This window comes from Aphis gossypii, chromosome 1 (assembly GCF_020184175.1).
Source record: "Aphis gossypii isolate Hap1 chromosome 1, ASM2018417v2, whole genome shotgun sequence".
Lineage (NCBI taxonomy): Eukaryota > Metazoa > Arthropoda > Insecta > Hemiptera > Aphididae > Aphis > Aphis gossypii.
Window position 1 is genome coordinate 88,792,723 of NC_065530.1, and position 24,528 is coordinate 88,817,250.

General features: G+C 27.3%; 1 long non-coding RNA gene across 1 annotated transcript; it reads right to left on the reverse strand.

The window, feature by feature from the left end:
• Window positions 1–10,375: 10,375 nt before the first annotated feature.
• LOC114127460 (uncharacterized) lies at window positions 10,376–11,305 on the reverse strand. Its single transcript, XR_003592683.2, has 2 exons — window positions 10,827–11,305; window positions 10,376–10,441 (listed from the first exon to the last, which is right to left on the reverse strand). It is a non-coding gene; the product is annotated as an uncharacterized LOC114127460 (long non-coding RNA).
• Window positions 11,306–24,528: the final 13,223 nt, after the last annotated feature.

The window sequence follows — 24,528 nt, forward strand, 5'->3', positions numbered from 1 at the left end:
AATATAAAAACAATTTGTTGTTCTGAATAATCAAATAACATTCAACACTTGATTCTTGAGTTTTATTGAGTATTCAACTTAAACTTGCTGACACTTATATCCATAGTACTTTCTACGTTAAATGCATAATACTAATACTTAAGCAAACAATTATATTTATTTTTAGGAGATGATTAGTAATAGTAATCATGTTTTCAGAGCTTTTAATGTGATTCCGAAAAAATCTGCTACCCAAAAACAATTTTGACATTTACAAATAATAAATGTAAATGTTTTATAATATAGATTCTATATATTATGTACATTGTTTTGCACAAATATAATTTAACACATTCACATGGATTTTGACAATATTTATTTTTAAAAAATAAATAAATAAAGTCATAAAAATAATCGTAAAGTCAAATAAAGTCATAAATTTATTGTTCATTGGTTGTATACTTTTTCGTTTAAATAATATTTGATAAGATATTAAGAAACTTGTATCATTACTTTGATCCATAAGAAATATATTTTTGTACTTACAAAAATTATGAAGTATAATAATAAAATTTACTGTGACAAAAAAATATTCAATAAAAAAAAAACATAAAATATTAAAGAGAAAAAAGTTATGTATCATCAGAAAACAAAATTATAAAGTAAAACAAAAAAATAATAACAGATTAATCACAAATTTAAAGAAAATAATAACATTTCTTAAAGTTGTTGAAATTATCGAAATTAGCTTTTTGTGATATATATTTAGGTAATAAAAAACCCTTCTAATTATTTGACTTTAAGTTCCAAAATTAGAGTGATTAAATGGTACATAAATACTTAAACTATAATTATTATTGTATTCAACTACTATAACAATTTTTAGAATGAAATTTAATTATATATTATTAACTTTAAACATATATAATAAAATCTACAGTTCGTACATTTGGTTAAAAGTTTGTACTTGAAACTCAAAATAAATTAAATTAGTAGAATACAATTCAAGTTTACTAAGAATGACTTTGGTTGATTTATTTATAGTTATAGAATATAGATAAAACATTGATATATGTATAGTATTAACAGATCCTCGACAAAACAAACCTTAAAAAACTGATTGTATAATGGTGGGCGCCGACCGTTTTTAGCCGCAACACTATTACTGTTAATTGAGCGGCCGTACGAAATAGAAATAAACACCCTACGCGGTACGAAATAATATGATGAAATACGAGGATATAATAATATATGTAGGTACACCGAGCTAGTGTATAATAATAGGAACAAGTGTTATTTTACCTGCAGTAAACGATTATCACTGTGACTGAATAGCGTATTTTTGTGCGATATCGTTCGAAATGTTCGTCACTAGAAATAAACCAAAATACACAAAATAATATATATTTATAATATTATACCAACTTTTTTTTTTTTTGTAGGTATCTTTTGATAAGTGATAGATCTGAACTTATCGAAAAATTAATCTTCATTCAACCCTATAATACTTATAACTACAGTGTGAATTTAAATGCAAAAATTATTTATTTATTTTTTTGGACGTCCCAAAGCATTAATTTTCAAGCACAAAAATCGTTTTATACATCAAAGAACTTAAAATTGACTCTGATTTTTTGCAATTTTTAGGGCATTTTTAAGCTTTGAATAAGTACATATATACTATAAAAATGGATAAAATTCAATAAAATATTACCATAATTTATAGCAATCTACCCTACTAAATAGATAAAAATATATGAAAAAGACATAATAGATTTTGTTTTGCCACATTATTTTTATTACATATTTATATACCTACGTATTAGACAAATGCTACAGTGGCTGCACAACGTGCTAACAAACGACATTTTCGTTACATGTAGGTTTATGAGATAAAATAATAAAATAGAGTCCATATTCATATAGATAGGACGTCTGATTTACAACTTGCATCAATCGCTATAACACCAAATTGCGTAAATTTAAATAATATCAATAGATTATATTGTTTAATTATTTACATTTTAAGTTAAAAACAATTTATAAGGGTATTTTTTGCATTTAAGTCCATTCTCTACTATCGTAATATAATCATAACCGCAATAGGTACCTACTCATAATATTTTTTAAATAATAAAAATTTAAATAAATGAAAATTTTTAAACACAATTTTAAAACGAAATTATTATACGATAATTTTTATAAGATTTTTGAGATGTGAGTACAATCATCAAATCTACTTGGTACTTACATATTTAAGAATTATGACTTATTGCATACAATCACTGCTGTGGTAACCCTTCAGCCCTTGTCAGGTAGGTAGGTAATAGAAGCCACGGACTACTCGTTACTCGAACCATTTTGATTTTGTACGGCATATCGTCAATGATATCAATATTTTACTGCAATTTTTCTTTTTTATTGTAAAACAATAAAAAAAAAATTCTCAATTTAAATTTGTATTTATCACACAATCTATATACATAAAAAACAATCAGTGAATGTGATAACTAAGTCATAAAATCTATTATTCATTGATATTCATTATAAATTATATATTTAAATTTAAAAATATTTAAGTTTTATACAAAATTAATATATTATACTCGTATATATAATATATATTACATAAATATCGATTCGTTATAATATAATTATCACGTATTTAGTATTTACATTTTACATAAATAAATTTATCACACAGCTACATTTAGACACCACCTTATTAGATGTTTGATGTAGTATATTAAAACCAATTTTCATTTTATTATAAATTGTGTATAAATTGCGTGGGTGTACGCCGTACACGCCTACAGGCTAAAACTTTTGAAAGTGGTAGTCATAATTTATAACTAATAATACAAACAAAAAAAGGTTATTTAAACTATTAAATTCATTGCATAAAAATATATACATAATTCAAATGCTAAAAAAAATATTTTAATCATTTTGCCAAAAAAAATTAATTGGAGTTATATTAGAATTACACTGAACCCAGATCAGCGTACTAATCCTTAACTCAAATCCGATCAGACAACACACTGGTTTATACCAGTGGCTAATTATTTGCCAAATCGAGTATTGGTCGCCTGCAATGTTATAAGGGGTAAATGTATGTACACGCCGCGTTTAAATGGTCGCAAAAGAAAAGCTATGGCGTTAATTATTATTTTATTTTATTTTTTTGGAACTCAATTTTACTTTAAACTACAGGTATTATAGTTATAATATGTATATATATATTCTATACTATAAAAGCAAGTCCCGATTTTTGTCATTCATACAAATCCACACCTACAACATACCGTCACAAAATATTTTACTATAATACCTAACAGTTTGCTGGAGGTTTTAGTACCACTTTTGTTAGGGAACATGTCCAATATTTTGACATTTTTAGATTTTTACAGAAATATGTTATTTGAATCTAAACACGAAATTTGGTGTGAAAACGAAACATATCTACGTGTTCCTACAATACATGTTTGTACACGTTGTTAGTTTGAAAAATCGACGTTAAGTTTTGTTGCCTTTATTACAACACAAACCAAATAGGTACCCACGATTCCTGTTTTATATTTCCATTATTTCTCTGGTTATTTTCTACCAGAGTTTCATTTTCATAATTTGAAATTTCGTGTCACTATTTTCATATGGTTGTGGGTCGTAATCACCACGTTGTAAGCGACCGTGATTATATTTTCGTTTCCCTTGAAAGAAGGATTCATCTATTTGTAAAATATAACCAAGACCTCCCGTTTTTGGTATTTTTGAAAACTAATCAACAACCGCGTCACGGCACAGATTGTATCAGTCATCTCAGTGGATTTACTTCTACCTGTCCATAAAACTGTATTATACACTGGTATCATATATACCCAATACTAGACAAGTTCTAGACAATTTCTGTTAGAGCTAAACTACTATGAGATTTACCATTGAGGTCTGTGTAAGTAACAAATGGATTTCCTTTCGCGAATTGCCTGATATGTTTGACATCCTTTTTTAATACACCTCATAGTCATAATTTGTTTAAAAGTACCGAATGTCTTTTTTTTACTGGTCCTTGTTGTTTCACGTAATTGTCCACCACATTCAGTGCCATAATTTTTCTTTTTTGAACAAACTAAAACTAAACGATTGTTATTTAAAAGGTTTTTACTTTTTAAATATTCATATCATTTCAATTCATCAATAATAATATTTCTAAATAAATACCCCATTGTTGTAGAAGAATTCATTTTAAAATTTAAATCATTTCAAAACTATTTCAAAATTATTACTAAAATAATTGAAATTTCAATATTAAAATTTAAGAAAATAATTGCAATTTAAATAATGAAAATGAAATTTTTGATTTATTAAATGAATCTTGTGAAATGATTGAATTTGTCAAGCTTATCGATATGTGGGACTTATACGAAAAATATGTATTTTACATAGAGTACACAGAGATACGTTTCACATAATACATAGGCTCGGATTCATTGCACATAAGATGTGAAATGTGTAAGTCCTGTGTGTTCGTTTTGTACTCCATAGTAAAAATATTGTTTTACTTTTTTCCAATATTTTTTTTTAGCCTGCAGTTTTTGGATGACATGACTTAAAAAGGAAGTCGAAACCGCCGTCTTTTGAATAATTATTAACATTGGCTGAACGCCAAGCGATTACGGTGATTAGTTTAACTCGGTCTGCATATGGCAATATTATTATTTTAATGATCTGTTTTGGTATGTGTACAGTGTACACTATATTAAATACAGGCTATAGCTTATAATCGAAGACGCAGCGCCGCCGGGGTTAGGTCCTGCGACTGATGCGCGCGCCACCTTATTAATTATAATACTTGTACATAATTAATGAGCTTTGTTCTACAGACGTCTAACGACAGTGTTATTATTTATAACAGCATTGTGTACCTATGTGGTAATAATATAAGACACACAAATCTGCATAGTACCTGCATAATAATAGCTTATGCGAGGTGTCGCGGTAAATGCACATTTAAATTGCGGTAATAACATTTTTTAGTGTTATCATGACTTCAAAGGTTTAGACGAATTTTCGCCCATTTAAAAGGATCAAACATTTAGTAATAATTCGAATCGGTCGGCTATGGTATCGCTTTGTATAACGTGATATTTTAATTATTACTATTGAACGACTATAATAATTATATAAGCAGAAAGATACGCATCCAATTGGTCAAGTTTCTACAACTAAATAAATAAAATTCCAATTATTGTGTTACATAACAGTTTTATAACGATAGTAATTAGGTATGCAAGTAGGTAACTAGGTACGATTTTTGAATTATAATAACTTCGTTTATTAGCGGTTATTATATTATAGGTTTTTAATAGTGTTTTTCACGTCGATATAGACGTGTCATCGTACATTATACCTATTTATCAATTTCCACTGAAAATCATAATACATAGAAAACATTACCATTGTATAAATGTCATAAACTATTTGAATATTATAATTTTTAGTATATAATGCTTAATGTCCTTTTTTCAACATAGCAGTTAATTCGAAATCTGATTTTTGAATATAAGATATTATATACTTGAAGACCATATTTTCAATATTTTAAGATTTTTTTCTAATACATAATAAGAGGGGTCCTGTAGAGTTACAAACTTACATCATTCAAATGCGAGTACCTTTTTTGTCTTAAAATTATTTAACAGAATAGATAGATTTTTGCAAAATGTTAAAATCAAGATAAGCCTTTGGGTTATTTGACTTTATATACTGAGAACAATAGATATTTATGGACAAAATATAAAAATTAAATAGAAATTTTGTATAAAATGTTTTTTTCTATAGATGTTTATGTGCTACAGGCATAATAAATTATTCAATATATTTGGCAAACTTAATACTTAGAGTTTGACATGCCTGTTTCACATTTATAAATTATAAAAATGCTCCTAATATAATAAATAATAGATTCAATATTAATATATTTTAAGACCTTAGTATAAATATAATTTAAATAACTGATAAATACTCGTTCAGATTTTGAATTAATATAGGTACCTTAAAGTTTTCAAAAAAAAAAAAATATATCCACTTATAGTATAAAGAGGAGTTCTAATTGAAAACAGAAGTAAGAAGTTTATCGTGTCACCACGAGACCCTCCTTATGTAATATACAAAAAATCACGAAAATTAAAAAAAAAAAAAATCCTTAAGTAAATTTAAAAATTTAATAAGTCAAGATTTGATCCAATCCATTATTAAAGAAAAAAATTCAGGTGAGTATTCTTGATGAATAACTCAATATACATCTTATATAATATATTAATATTATAATGCATATAGACTCATATCAGAACAATTTTACACTGAAATTAAATTTAAATGTGTCCCGTTATGTTTCAGATACATTGAATATAGTACCTATAATCGCGATGTATAATATTATACTTTAATATAAATCTATTATATGCGATCGTTAAAAAATGTATTATACAAAATCAATCATTAATACAGATGAAAATCTGAATAAGTGTACATGTCATTGATTATTTATGTCCTAGTTTAATTTACAACTTTTAGTAGTATTTGACACATTACTTGGTACGAGCATCGCCACCATCATCGTCCATCTATTATAATAACTATACAACAGTTCTATCTATATCGTTTAGGTACTTGAAAAACACTTAGCAAATATAATACTTTAGGCTGATGCATTGTTAACACAAAATATTCATCATTAGTAGGTATATTTATAACACCACTATTTGTAATATTCAATATATATACTTTTTAATCAATATCTATTATTAATTCAAAAACCATTTGCTGTTTGTTATAGCAGTAAGATTTTAGGGCAAGAAAAATACGTTTTAAAATCGTTTGTATAATATATATATATAATATATATAGTACTTTGTTTTACAATAGATCTTTTGTAATTGCTATTTATTGGAAACAAAATAATGTAATGTAAAAAATAAAGATTGCTTTTGATTGCACAAAAATTTTTTATTCGTTTGTCGACTATCATCATACAAATAAGCTAAATATATGTGATAATATTATATTTTATAATACCATTATTTTAAGGACATGATGAAATTTATAACAAAAATCGTTTTTAAATTATAAATTGATTTCAATTTTTTTTTTTTAATTAACTGTTTAAATTATTTTAATGTTAAATAATTTATAGTCTATAGTTTCATTGTAATTTTAACTTAATTTTTTTCCATGCATTGTATCAACAACGATCATTCATAAAATTTAAAATTTCTTGACGATAATATTATAAAAGTAACAGTAGTAATGTATTAGTACTAGTTATTCATTACAAGAAAAGTAACTATAGTTTGTGTACTATAATTAAACAGTTTTTTAAAAAAATATATATAATCTATGTCTACGTCTACGAATAATAAACCACCAAAAGAATATCAATGTCTATTAATTTAGAAATTTAAATTCATTTACCAACATTTTACTTCATATACTCCATAGTGTACCTGTTATATATTTAAATTTACAAATAAAAAAAAAATATATTTTTCATTCAACTAATTAATAATTGTACACGGATGTTAATCAAATTTGGAAAACCGTAGGCACTTTAATTTTTACCAAATAAATTATTAATTATTAAATAACCCCATTACGTTAACAGGCATGGGTTTGGTTCGGGAATCATAAGTTCTTTACACACACCCGATCCCTCAACAAGCCACCAATGAAATTACTTTCTGTACTTTAACATCTAGGTATATTAAAATTACTAATAACTAATAAGGTGAGTAAGTTTATTGTTTTATTAACTATTCTGTAACTGAAGAAAAAATAATTACATTAAAATAAAATAAACATTTATGTTAGCGTAGATTTCAATATAAAAGAACTAATTTGAGAGTTAAATGCTTTAATATTTATTATTATAATATTGCCAAAATCAAAAGAAATAGAAATAAATATTTGAATTAAAAAAATAAATAAATAAAAAAGCTAAGTTCAAAACCAGATTCCTCTTGGAGTGATAAATCTATTTAAAATCATTATTTCCTTAGTAAAACAGTAAAATAAATGATCTATTTTGAATATAACTTAAAAAAAAATTAAAATTAAAAATTAAAAAAAAAAACATGAAAAAAAAATTAAATATAACTTTACTGTCGATGAAATGAATTACTTTATGCCAAATATAGATGTAAAGTTAATAAACAGGTTAAATATCTAAATAGTATTTATAACTAACTTTTAAATTAATCTTAAATAAATAATTTTATACTCAGAAAACAATTTAAAAAATAATATCTATTTACCAGTTCTGTATAAAACTTATGCGTGGGTATAGAAAGATGACCATTGATTAATTTTGTTTAAGAGCCTGAGACTTTTGCAAAAAACAAAATCAACTATTATTTTTATAACACAAATATATACTCACGTAGTAATAGTTTTTTAATTGTTGTTTTATATACCTAAACAGTAATGAACATTACAGTAATGGAAAATTATTATTAATCATCATTATTAAATAAATATTAGATACTGTAATATTATTCCTTACAACCCACTAATTACTATATTTTTAAACACTCGACCAGACCATAGAAATGTAATAAATTTAAACTAATCATAATAACTAGTACATTACCCGAAATTAAAATGAAATATATTACAATCAAAAAGTCAAATTATGTACTTCAGAGGACGCCACGATCGCATGTGATGTGAAACATACATAACATAGTGAATTTTTGTTTAGCAGAATCAATTTTATATTGTTAGCTTTAATATTAGTCAATTTACCTATTAATTAACTGAACTTATAGGTAATAATATTATCCTAAGGCTTAATAATAGGTAAATTGACTCTAATATTAATGCTAACAGCATAAAATTGATTCCACTGAATGAACATTTGCTATGTTATACATAATATAAGACTGAGAAAACACATTCGGGTGTGGCGTTTTCTTGAATTGGGCACAACATTTGAAAATACTTGGTGGAATCCAAAAAAAACGAATTTATATATTGATTATTTTTATTATGTTTTATATTGTTGTTTAAACAATACTTAACCGATCGTGTGCTTTGGTCAAACAATAATAATAACAATATAACAACGTGGACCACAATGGTATCGGTATGTACTCAGTAGTCGATAGCAATAAACGATAAAATTTTCAGTGAATGTGACACGGTGGTTGAAATCGCGTGTACTGTAATGTATAATTGCAATAATGTCTGGTCCAGATCGTTGATTTTTATTTCCTACACAGGGTGATTCTTTTATCACGAACCAAAGAAAGATCTTAGAAAACACGTAAAGTTTTTAAATTTTGAGTACAAATTCCTATTGTAGTTGTAGACAAATTTAATACAGTACACAACATAATATTAAACAATGTCTCGTACATAATATTATATACCTATTATAATAATATATACCTAGTACCTACATAATATTATTATTATGATCTTAAACGCTAAAAACAACATTATTTTAAAATGTACTACCCAAAATATTGTGCCAGGTTTGCAATAAAATAATCACCCTGTTGATTGGCGTAATGTTATAGTAATGCTATCGTCGATAATCGCGGTAGTGGCTTGAGGCGACGTCGTAAGTACCGGCTATTTCGCACGTCAGATGTCGTTATATAAAAGGCTTGTTCTGCACCTCACGAACATTAACAATGGTTTTATCTCATTATAATAAATATATATGAATTGTATATAATATTATCAAGTATAAACCAGACGTGTCCAGAAAACAGCACAATGATTTTAAAGTATATATAATAATTGTATAGTTCGCGTTTTATTTGTGTCCAAATGACACAAATTAACATTTAACCGTACACACGCAATATATTATATTGAGAGAGTCGGTTTGCGTGCATAATATACGCTTTTATACAATTATAGTGTAAATTAATAATATATAGAAAATAATTTAAAATGTTATCGTTCGTAACCCAATTTCAATAATTATATTATTTATATTTATAAAGTATTGTGCTTCGCATCTAATATTAATTGGATTCTACGTACGAAAATTAGAGAATCATATTATTATATTTTAATTTGTACATCATTTAAAATTTAAAACAAACGATTACTCATATTTTTCAATGTAAATCGTGCAAATCCTAAAATTGAAAAAATAATTACTAGGGAATAATTTTTGATTTTTTGCTTACTTTTATTACATGCTTAGATTATTAAATGTCTAGTCTAATGTATTATAATGCACTACGGTAAATTATGATCGACACGATGCAAGTGACATGATATATCTCTAAAATAATTAATTATATTATCACTGCGTTCGTGCCGGTCTGTTTTTTTTTTTATTTTTTACCAAACGAAACAAACGAGACAAGTTGTATGTACGTACCTATACCAATGTTTACAGCGCGTTTAATTGCCAAAAACCACGTCGTATTATAACCATAGCATGTGTCTAAAAAGTAAAAAGTTATAAGAATAATATACATTTTATGTTTTCATAAAAAATTTGATTGGTCGAATGAAAGTTATTTTAACGGGGGAAGATTCACCGGTAGAGAAACAAAATCATTATTGTTAATAATATAATTTTACCATAGCCCATAGGCTTATGTGGAAATAACAAACACTGTTGCTTATCTGTATGGAATATGGGTAATATTTTTTTTTCGAACATTTAAGGTATTTAACGAAATACCTACATATGCCTGCAGCTGAAATCGGCAGCGTTTATTGGGGTAGGCGTAAATTGGTAGAAAAAACATAGGCATATTAAGCATATAAAATAAACTTGCATATACTTACAACGTATATATAATATGTAAATAAATACATATAACGTATATTATGTAGGTGAGTAATGGGTATACTCGCAAAAGTCATTCAAAACGATGCAAAGTCATTTTGCTGGTTGTCGTATAGATATAACACCAACTGGATGACAGATTTTCAGACGTTTGCGAATTCGTCGGACGATGATCTTCGTGACGATAGACCATATAAATGGTAAAACGCGAGCGTATACCTACACGTTCATCAATCATTTTCCACCAAAGGCGGCTCTCTTGATGATCTAATGGCTCTATCACACACACACGACGCATTATACTCGCGTACAATGCAATAAACATAATACCTATTATTATAAATTATAAAACATATGTGTCATCTGAGTAAACGCCTTGGACACCTTACTAATTTCAGAGTGCAAACGTATTTTTTTGAGTTCCAGGAAATAGATAAAAATATTTTCTTCAAACTAATTTTTAAATGATATTAAAATAACATTTTAAACTGGTCGTTAACTTGTATAGGTACAATTTACATTTAAAAAAAATGAAATACTTATTTCATCTGCTCTGATAAAAATGTCAAATATGATTGAATACTACATAAAAAAATATTTACATCTGTTTTTTTTTTTTTTTTTTATTTTAGGAAATGTTTAGTTTAAAAAAAATGAATTACCTACTTCAACATGAGTCAGGTGAGTGAATTTGTGAACTGTCGTACATTTATGCCTCCTTAAATAAATGTCTACCAACTTTAAATTAAAATTAATTAAAATATTATTATAAAGCGTTTTTATTCAAAATATATCATCTCCAAAATGACTTAAGACAGTCTTATAAAAACTCAACACAAACAAAAACAAAAACAAACAAATTGTTCTTAAACAATACATCACCTAATTTTATATTTATTACCAAATTGTGTTCTGTTCTGACATATTGTCCTTCGCTATATTAAAATCTTTTTTTCTCATTAAGAATCAGTCATTTGAATAAGATTTATTGTATCCATATGTGTTCTACAGTCACAGAATTACAAGACGATTTTCACTGCGTTTGTGCTAAAATCGTCGTAATGGATTTGCCTGGACCATAAATAGCGGAAATCGCTTTGACGTTCTTCGAACAACTAAACCGTGAACTGTACCATTTCGTGTATTATAATAACGACACGATGGATCTAAAAATGCAACTACTAAACGGATTATCAGTTTTTAGCAGCCAAAGTAGAAATAAACGATAATTTCGGTGGTCAACCGATCTATCTCTATAGTCGACTTTCTTTCCACAATAGTATAGTTTGTCTGTCTTATGAGTCAGTGAGCCGCAAACCCGTCTCGGCAGTAACTCGCCTCGTCAAATTAATTCAGTCATAATAATACATAATAGTTCCTTCTCTACTACAAAATATCTCCACTAGCTGCAAACTCCACGTTGTTCTCGAGTTTAAGAATTCGGCGTGCGGAACCTTAACCAAGTCCTGCAAAACAATGTCCGTGGTCCCCATAAAATAGTCTCTCCTGGTCTGCCACAAAAACCCGTTATCTTCCAACCAACTTCTCGATTTTTCTTGAACCCGCCATTGTAGTTTTATAGCCTTCGAGACGTGTTAACGCTGTGCCCTCGTGACCTGTTATCGTCACTTTACAGTCGCGTCCTGTAACCGTATCTGAATATATTCGACCAGGAACCGCCCTGAGTATGAATTCAACTATTTTCAAAGCAACCTCGGCCACCTATAACAGAGCAATGACGGCCAATTTTGAGGCCAAAAAGAGGCACCGGGCAGACAGCTGTCGCAACACTCCTGCGAACATAATTGTGTACAACGCTTGTCCCTACTCCCAACGGAGTCACCGAAGTCGCAATACGCAAATGAAGTACCCTCGGTAATAAGTGTTTCCGAAACCACAATAGAGGTACAATGCTTCATTTTTGGTAAACTGCATAAGCAGAATGTGAGTGACGTGTGGTCACAATGAAATTGTTATCATGCAATGGATGGCAGATAAATTAAATAAAACCATTAACCTCATAGAAACGGTATTGTTCTCCTGCATTATAACTTAAAACACATCTTTTTTTTATTTTGATGTTTATGATTTTTCTTAATAAAACTTGTGGCTTAATTATTATTAGTGTTTATTTTTTTTTATAGACTTTATAAAATATTGTGTTAATGTATCAAACTTTAATAAGCCATTATGCAATCAATACATTCATCACTCCGCTCAGAATCTAAAATAAAAAATGTTTTTTTTTATAAATATATTTAAAATATAAAAAAGTTAATTCAAGTACTTGACAAATATAAATCTATTTTATATGAGTAAATAATGTTCATGGATGTAATAAAATAGATAGGTAACATCATATAGATAATGCTGTGTGATCCGGTCGTAATAATAATATTTTTAATATTAGTATGTCTATCTGATAAGTGATAATAATATATACATGTATAATAATATTGTATATACCAGTAGTATAATAATTGACCTCGGTTTAGAGAAATTAGTTATAGTGACCCCGACGTAGTGATTCGGTACGTGTTATTTTTGTATACATATTATACGATGAACGATATATAATATACATAAAATCTTACTCGCATTCCGAAATCCAGAATATTTCAAATCGTCTATTGTAATCCACGCATACATTTTGACGGTTATTAATACTGCAGAACAGTTCGAGTACGCAGTTCTATATATGTAATAACATTATTATATATCAAAGTAGGATTAATGATCGTAATTTAATTTTGGATCACTCTGCCATTACCTACACATCGTATGTGCCTAATTATTATTTTGACACACTAAATTATATTAACATTTACATACACTGCAAGGTGATTTATTTAAAGATAAAATCATTTAAGTCATTTTCTCGAAAAGTTTTAGTCTTGGTCTTTAGAAATATTTTTTCTTGGGATAATTTAAAATTATTACTTAATATTTTTAAATAAAAAATAAAAGTATAATCAATTTTTTGGAAATAGGTTTCAGGATTCAAAGCCATTGCCAAACAGCATTTTTGAAAAAAAAAGTTTTTCTAATTTTTGTACTTATCATTTTTATGTTTTTACTTTTTTGATTGATAGCATACATTTTTTTTATACCCCGAAGCAGAATATTTTCATAATAAATTCAATGTTTAAAAATTGAATTTTAAGTAAGAACTTAATTACTGTACAGTAGGTGTTTAAATTGTTTAATGTTATGACGAGAGAAGATCCCATATTTTGCGAAGCACTTTTGGGGAATGTGATATTAAACTATTTTCATATAAATATTAAATATTTATTTTAAAACTACTTAACTAATACTACTTATTCGAAATTTAATCTTTATGTGTTGAAACTCATAGACTATTATATTTTGCTTTGAAATATAAAATTAATAATGTATTTTGTCATTCAAAAAATGTAAGCATAATAACGACAATATCAAAAAAAAAATATTGTATTGTAATGATTTTAAATCGTGTAAAACCATACTTCCATAAACAATAAACATTTTCCAGAAGATTAGTTAAAATGAACATAATTAAAATTTTCCGACTACATTGATAATTAATATAATTATAAGAAACAGGCTTTTATGATGTGTAATTACATAAATACATAATATCTAACTCTGAAAATAACATACATTATGTTCATAATATTAATATGATTATAGCCATTTTTCGATTAACCATACTTGAATAAAATACAACTATCTATTGAAGTAGGTTTCTAATAAAATAATATTTAACATTTTACACTTTTGTATTAAATCAAAATTCTGAGAACACATTTAACGTACTATTATACTGAATAGTTATACCTTATACCTACATAGTTAAATTACATTTTAAAACATAAAAGTATACAACTAATGTTTTCATTGTAGGTATGCCAAATTGCCAACAAGTTATTATAGTACTTTAGTAATTACCTTTTTTTTATTATTATTAAAAGGGAAATTTACAATCTGTACAGTAGAGAACAATAAGAAAATATGATAAATAATGAATATAATTAATTGGCATGAGTAACATGATTGGGGAGAGAGGCCCATTAGGAACACCCTTAGTAATTACCCTATGAACAATAATTTACATATTTATAGAGGCATATACATAATGTATTATATTATTAAAGTAATAATTACTATTTAATTTTACTTCTAATGTGGGAATATTCTCATACAGAACATATACAATGTGTCCCAGGGCTAAGTGACCGGCCGCCGTCATATGAAAGTATACCTAAAATGACGAAGAAATAACCTTTAAAGTGGGGGTCTAACTCTTTTTTTTTGAGTTATGGGCAATTTAAGTTTTTTTAAACCAAACAAAACTACCACGGATTTTTTTATGTTTCTCCGAAAATTTTCAACATTTTAACATAATTTTTTTTTTGTTTTAAAGCTATTTAATTGTCCTTTCAACCAACATACGCAATTAAACCAAACTTATGTAAATATTATTATTAAATTGAAAAAATTAAATTTTTTTATCAAAAGTTGGAATTTTTAAAAATAAATCTCGTATTACTCAAAGTAATTCAATATTTAGTATGGGTTATTTTGGTTGTGTATTATTCTACAGAATAATACCTTGAATACCTTATAAGTTTAGTTTTCATATCTTTCATAATCGCAGAGTTATACGCAGCTAAACATTACAGGTCTTTTGTGATTTTAATTATTGGCAATTTATAATTTTTCTAAACATCAAGTCTAACTTAGGCATAAACTCATTAGAGGTGATATAAATAATGTGAGAAGTCAATTTTTTTTTTGAAAGTGTTTCATTTAGAGCTCAAGCTTGTTTGCAGTCAGGTGGGGAACACTTTGAAAATCTTATTAATTAATCAAATAAACATAACATTTATTTCCTTGTTATTTAATTATTATTATTATTAAACTACTTTATTTTCATTTTATTTTTAAAAAAAATTGACTTCTTACATTATTTATATCACCTCTAATGAGTTTATGCCTAAGTTAGACTTGATGTTTAGAAAAATTATAAATTGCCAATAATTAAAATCACAAAAGACCTGAAATGTTTAGCTGCGTATAACTCTGCGATTATGAAAGATATGAAAACTAAACTTATAAGGTATTCAAGGTATTATTCTGTAGAATAATACACAACCAAAATAACCCATACTAAATATTGATTACTTTGAGTAATACGAGATTTATTTTTAAAAATTCCAACTTTTGATAAAAAAATTTAATTTTTTCAATTTAATAATAATAATTTACATAAGTTTGGTTTAATTGCGTATGTTGGTTGAAAGGACAATTAAATAGCTTTAAAACAAACAAAAAATTATGTTAAAATGTTGAAAATTTTCGGAGAAACATAAAAAAATCCGTGGTAGTTTTTGTTTGGTTTAAAAAAACTTAAATTGCCCATAACTCAAAAAAAAAAAGAGTTAGACCCCCACTTTAAAGGTTATTTCTTCGTCATTTTAGGTATACTTTCATATGACGGCGGCCGGTCACTTAGCCCTGGGACACATTGTATATATTATATTTATTCACTATAGCTTATGAAGTAACATATTTTAGTAAATAATATAACTCATATATGAAATAACATTAAAATAGTTGTTAACTTCTAAATGAGTTTTAAAGTTGGTACAAAAAACGAATGAAAACGATGTAATATTTTTAAGTGTAACCAAGTACAGACCCTATACACGCATTTGTAGTTTGTTGGTTGGTTGTTTTTTTTTTTTTTTTTTTGTGGTATTGCAACTACCCACGTCCGATTACAGTTATTGATACATATTCATGATTTAAATTACCCTGATAAGAGTAAAACATTGAGTATCAATATTTTCCAATTTAAAGATAATATCATTTTTTTATGTATAATACATTAATAATGTGTATTTTGAACTTTGCGGATATTTGACATTTGTGTTTTTGGACTTTTTTAAAATAATACCTCTAGGTTCTGAATATTATAATTCGTACGATTAGAAAAACACAACCAATCATTAAATTTTACCTACCTACAACCTAAAAATAACCTTTAAAATGTCTTAAATGTATAATATAAAGTGCCTATATTATAAATTATACTATAGAGGCACTAAATTTTAAAGAATTTCAAAATATTATGAAGATGCACGTAGAAATATGTTTATACAATTATGACATTATCCGTATACCAACATTCTTAAGCTAGGTATAAGTATAAGCTGTTATACATATATTAAAAACGTGTTATTACCCTATTTACAAGTTTACAACCCATACGCTGAAAATATAACAAAATTGTTGTGCAGAATCTAAAAAAGTAAAATATGTGTATAATATTACGGGTATATTATAACAAAATTATCGTTGCATTCAAAACACATAGTTTTAGTCCGAATATAAAACGCATGATATGATGTGCATAATATGATATACTATATACTATATATCAGATATAGTGTGCATAATATTGACACGTGTCGGATAACTCGACGTTTTAGAAGTAAATAGGATGCGGAAACAGCGATTTCGCTTGAGATGACAATAAAATAATAATAATATAATGATCGTATATTTTAATAATATGTTGTGCAATGTGAATCGTGGCGGTCTGTTACACACTGCAGTGGTAAATAATTATATTAAATCGCTATTGCATAGTAAATAATTTAATGTACCTATTGCTCATAAAGTAAACTTCGAAATTTAATTTTTTGTCTATGTGATAATAATATTTATTTAAAATTAAAATAAAACTGTTTAAATTTTTATAGTCACTAATATTAATTTTTATGCTGTTTTGTCCGGTTCACAATAATTGTTAAAATAATTGTTTAAAATAATCGTTCTGCATATTACTATGTTCACCTAAAATCTGTACTATATTATTACTAGTCCCGGTGCGTTTTCATCAAACCTCCCTAATAATTATATTAATACCAATTAGAATATCTACGACGTATTCGACGAATATATTAATGTAATAATTAAATAATGTTAATGTGTACCTACATAGTATTCTAAACAGCTTATATTATATCGTAGCGTTTCTGCCATCACGGCTAACCAGCGCCCGTAGTGTGTACCTACCCATAGCGTGTAATACAAATAGGTATATAACTACCTACCTATGCGTCGTATGCATATTGTTGTATTCGAGTAAGTATAATAATAAGAAGTAGTCCGTCGTTTACTCGTTTTCCGTATGGAGCAGCGTGTTTACGTAATGACATAAAATTATCAAGTTTTTCCCCCGAGGGCAACGACGACGGCCGAATGCCATGATACGAAAATAACTACAAAAAAAAAACAATCAAGGACGCTTTTACTCGTGATCCGCCGATATAATATATATCATAATATTATAATATAATATATATATATATATATGCGTGTGTGCATGCGTAAAACATATAATTGATTGATTTCAAAATTCGAATTATACATATATAGACGGTCCACGAGTTTGCTATAAGTGCGTGTAAGTGGCGTGTGCGTTACGACGTTATGAGTCCCACTCTCGCACGCAATCTATTAAAGTCTTTGTACGCTCAAGAAACGCACACGCGTGTCGTTTGTACGCCTATAGGTCGTGTCTCTTGCATTCGAGAAACCACATCCGCAGAACGCGATCACGCCAATTACCTACTGTAATACCTGTAAGTCGGTACTGACAAAATGGTTTTTTTTTTTTTATTGTTTTGTGACCACGAAAAAGATTTTAAATTTAAAATCGAATAAGATGATATACCTACGTAGTTACTACTTCCGACGTTCTAGCAGGTATCACCCGATTTTGACCTTGAGTGACCTTTTTTCCTCTTTTAAAATTCGGATTGCCACTCATGCAGTTAAATACTGTTTTCAGTGGTTACAAACATTAAATAAATATCGTATTTAGTATAATGTGGAGCGTTCCTACGAGCTGAATGAGCTGTTAATATTCGGCGCAAATATTTCAACAATATAAAGTTTTCGCCCGAAATTAATTTATTCCATATTATTCAACTTATTCGAGTTTATTTAAATGTTTAAAAATTTTAAAATAATGCATAACGTGCCTTTTCATCCGTTAAAATATGTTTTATACATAATTAATATGTTTCATGAAAATCAATTTTTAAACTTTCGAAAATGTTAATATCGTATAGTTTTATTACTTTTCTAAGATTGTCAAAAAATATTAATTAAAATCCGATGTAAAACATAGTATGCCTTAAAATAATCACATAATATAATAATATTATAGATAGGTATATTTATTACATACATAGGTGCGAATAGGAAAGGCTTTAGAGAATCGAAATCACCTCATAAGTATTTCAGAAATAAAGATAAAATGTACAAATTAAAGTAATTAAAAAAAAAACGAATAAGTGTAGGTATAGCAATGCATAAAAAACAATTTAATATAAAATTAATGATAATATGTAATGAATAATATCTTTAAACCCATACTGATTTTTTATTTATCATAAATTCATAATAAAGACACCATTTACCTAACAGTTTAACGATTTGTGTCATACGCGTAATAGAATTACGATAAAAAGAAGGACATTTTAACTATATTATATTTTATATATCTATATCAATAGATGAATGAGTTATGCAAAGTTTTTTATAATTTCTTATGATTTCCATATTAATTCTAGGAAATTCTATTTGTGCCTATGCATGCATATTATATTACACACGTATATTTTATCTCGAGGATGCGATGGTATTAAAGCTCTATATAGTTGGTTATGGTATTCCCGCGAGATTTCTTTTACGCGCGTAGGATACAGTGTATGATATGAAACTCGTATGCTTTGCAAGCTCGAAATTATACTATTAACCTACTTACCGACCGACCTCCTATACCAAATATTCATTTTCGAACGACATTTCGGTACGAACACAGAGTAACCGACACGTGAAATTAATTTTACTATATCATCATTATTCGTACATAGATTTCTATGCAATAACGCACAAACGTGATGTGAAACATGACGACCTTGTTTCTTTTGGTCTAATAATATTGTTATATAGGTAATAGGTACCAAAAATATTTACCGCGGCAGGCATTTATTTATATAGGATAGGTAGTATATTCTCTGATATTTGGGGAATGTAATGACTCATATTTTCGTGACCTTTTGTAAGACCCGGGACCCGACCTAATACCTTAAATATTATAATATGCATGGTGCCACTATTTATTTTAATGCACATTATTATAATTCTTAAAATAAATAAAAACTAGAAAATATAATATTTTACATCTATATTATGACGTATAGTTTGTTAAATTAAATCGATCGACTTAAATCCCTTCGACCGTACTTAAAATAAACTTTATAGTTCTACAAAAAAAATATTAGAGGAAAATAAACCACGAATTAAGAGCTGTGTGACCGTGACGCGACTGACATCTGCTAGTTTGAAATTAATTTATTAAAATTTAAATCGATTAATTAATTTAATGATTTATTACAATTAATATAATTATTTATTTTGACCATTATTTATACAAACATTTTTTTGTACAAGGGTGAACATATCAGTGGTTTGAACTATCAGGAAATTGGGTTAACCTTCCCAATAGACGGGCCTTATGTGGACCTATATTATTGTTTTCTACACACACAATAATATTTTCACATGCAATGTTTGTGCAAAAAAATAATTCGACCTACTGTGTTATTAATAGTAAAATAAATAAAACAATGATATATCTTTGAATTAAAATTTAACACATCCATTACAATGACCCACTCGACACCTAATGTACACTTGAGCGGTACCCACTTGCATCCACTCTCTTTTTTTGGAAATCATATATATATAAATTTATACATTAACGCATATTATGGACATGTAGCCAATAATAGCCATAGGTACTGCAAGTGTTGGTAAACAAATAAATCATACTAAAATATTATAAAACCATATAGCCGGTCATAATTAATGATTATAGAGAAAATAGTTTGACAATGTAACTCGTGAAAAGTTGGAGATACAATAAAACGTATTTCTATGGAAGATTTTTAAAAAATTCTGTAATTAAACTAAAATTATTAGGTACCTATATTAATTTATTGTTTATATTATGTTAATAAATAATAAAACTGTATCATAATTTTGGTACTTTTTTTCTGTATACCAATATGATATCCAATGTACCATATTATAACTGTAGATGATAGATATTTTATCGTCTTATATTATAGATGGTATTTGATAACCTACATCAGGCTACAGTCATATTATTATTACTTATTATATAGGTATGTCATTAGTAAACGGTCATTTTTATTAACACTTTTAAAAATCTACTAAATAACTACTATCGCTACACTCAATTATAATAAGTATAAGAAACTTACTAGAATAGAATGATATTCGATTATAACTGGTGTCTAAAACTGACCACGTGAAACTGCATTTTATAATAATATCAAGGATTATCGAGATGCCGGATCAATAGCCATTTCACGTTTCCGTCGACATTATAATTTGACAACATTAGGTATGTAATATGCGGCCCACTTAATAATATCAGGTTTATATAGTAAATAAACTTTAGAACAGATTTTATAGCATATAATAGGTATATAAACACATAAATATAATCCATTACGTTATACCACCAACTTCTATACATAAGACAACGCAGTATAAATTCAGGAGGGAATGAGGCGATCAGAACAATCGATATTCCTCCCTGTTTGCAGGGCATTTCATTCGATACTTAGTATAATACTACATCGGTTATAAGTCATAAAAAATATTATAAATACCTCCCCCACGTTAACTTTATCAGGATTCGTTGTTGACACAATACCTATAACCATTTTATACGTTTCGATGAATACAGCAATTTTTTGAGGAGATTCGAGATAATAATTCGTTTTTATAGAGTTATAATAATTGTTTATTTATGAAATTTTTCAACTGCGTGGATGAGTGTCGTATGAATGTGTGCGTATAGTAAAAAATCAGTATTTTATGAGAATGTGTGATTTAGTGGAAGTAAAAAAGTGACGGTGAGGCATTGCACGCACATATCACTAAACCGTAGTTGACAAGTAATGTATTATTTTTCATTAAAAATTGTATAACCACTTATGTGCAGCGTACCGAATAAAGCTGCGCTGTTAATCCTACAAGAAATATGAAAATATATTTGAATTCGCTATTTCGTAACGAAATTTACTTAAGATTGATCATCCAACTCATTTGATTTTTATTTCAACTATAACCACTGTTCAATTTATTACTCTTTAAAAAATAATTTAAGGGGAGTCGATATTTAAAAAATGGTATAATCGATCTCAGATAAAATTCACGACGAATATTTTTTATTTTAAAAGAAAGTTTTTTAAAATCTATATTTAACAATGCAATAAGTAAATTTAATGATTATAATTTTTCACACAATAAAAGAACATATCTACCTACCTATATTACAGCGTATGTTAAACTTAGGTACTAGCCTAACCTAACCTAACCTTAGGTACAGTGACAGCCCCTGGACCCAGGGCCGAATTAAGATTTTTGCCGCCCATAGGTTAAAATAAATTTACCGCCTAATTTATATAGGTAAAATTTTCTATTTCGTTTCGACCACTAAAATTTGCCACCTTAGGCTTTAGCCTAAACAGCCTAAGCGATAATATGGTCCTGCCTAGACCAACAAACATAAAATATTTTTTTTACAGATTTATATTTATTTAACTATATTTTGTTGATATGATGAACAAAAGATAGGTAGTCATATTTTCGTAAAAACTAAATACAATGTGTATTGAATATACTTTTTTGAAGTCTTCCGCTCCAATAGTTTTAGAAATAAAAATTTAGTTGCAGACTGCAGTGGTTGGTGTAAAGAAAGTTGAAAACTAAAAATTGATTTTAAACGCTGTGTTAATTTCATATATCAACTAAACGTATGCTTTCTTCACTATTTTTTTAAAAATCGGAAAATTTTTAACAAATCCTGTAAAAAACTAGATTTTTGTGACTTACTAGTTACATTAATTTTCTAGGTACCTTAAAAAATGAGTCACAAAATTTTTTTTTGATTTGCAAAGTCAGAATAATTAATATTATACAAGTTTCATTACTTAAAACTATAGTATATAATATGTCTGTTTGCATTGGGCAAGCTTTTAAGTTGTAACGCTAAAATAGCTAGCGTTCATTTGGAGCAACTACCTAATGATTCTGGGATAATTATCAAGAAAATAAGACTTAGGTATGAGTATATGATTTTGGAATAAAAATTTAATTCATCACTAATTCTGCGATGGAAAATCCCTCACTTCATAACTAATCTAATCTCGCCACAGCGCAGTAAGCGAAACGATAAAAAAATTTGGTTCTACCAATTAATCATTAAGATAATACAAATATTATGTTATTCAAAATATAAATCACAGTAGATAGTTAACCCTTTTTCATTTTGCACATAGATACTTTAGATTTTATATAATAAGTATTATATTATAAACAGATAAGTTCCAAGGTCAGGCACGTATACATAAGGGTTTACCTAACCCCCCTACTCCCGAAGTATAATTTTTATATTACCTGAAAATTAATGTTTAAAAATACAAAAGCTTTAAACAGTCCCATAATTTAAATTGTGAATATATGTTATGTATACATAAATAAAATATCAAAGTATTCAAATTTTATAAATAGGCAGTTTAAAATATACTAACTAGGTAGGTAGGTACTTAATTTTATAGTTGCCAATAATAGTTTTTATATTTAAAAATGACTAAAACACAATAAAATTAATTTTTTTACTTTTTTAGTATATAATATACTTGTAATAACTAATAAATAAACACGATCGTGAGATAACGGTCGTTTTAGATCCACTCGCATATAACACCTCTCTTGAAATGTCACTGTAGTAAACAACAAAATACAATTTTCTCAGATTTTATCGATAACTCATTGATCGCTAACGATGGCTCACATTTTTTTTAACGTTGATCCGATGTCGCACGATATTTTTTTTCAAATAAAATTTAGCCGATGCAGGTAACAGCCACGGAATCAGTGGCAGTTATAAGAGGGAATGATGGTGGACCACTCCCCCCCCCTTGGGATTTAATTTTGAATATTTTATATTATATGGATATACCAGGGGGCAGGGATAGTGAACTTTTATGGTACTCTGAGTTTTTTAGATTGTCACGATCGACCAAAAAAAAAAAAATCATTAATAATCGTCGCGATCGACTGGTATAAATTATATATAAAAAATGTTATGAGGTAGGGGGGGGGGTTGAATTTATTTTCGCCTCCACCGTTGAACATCACGTATAACCGCCACTGAACGAAATACTAATAACGTCATAACAGGACAACGATTTGTACATATTTATATTAATAACAAAAAGTAATGTTTATGTGTATACCTAAGCAATCCGTAGGAGAGTTAATGTCACCCGTGGTTCTGAAATTGGGTAAGGGCATAGATAATCCTATATTTGAGAATGTGTACCCCACGGATCCATATTTTTAAGTTTTACAATCTAAATAGGGATTTGTTGGTTTATGAAAATTAATATTTTTTTTATATTTTATTGGGTTGTCATTGGTCACAGAAAATAAAATGATTATTATATAACTGAATTTTGGGTCTGTATTTGGTCAAAACCACCTAAATAAATCAAATAATTGAGTAGTTTACATTGTTTATTGTTTACATTTTAACAGTGAAAAGGTAAATTCACTGACATTTAATTTGTCATGAG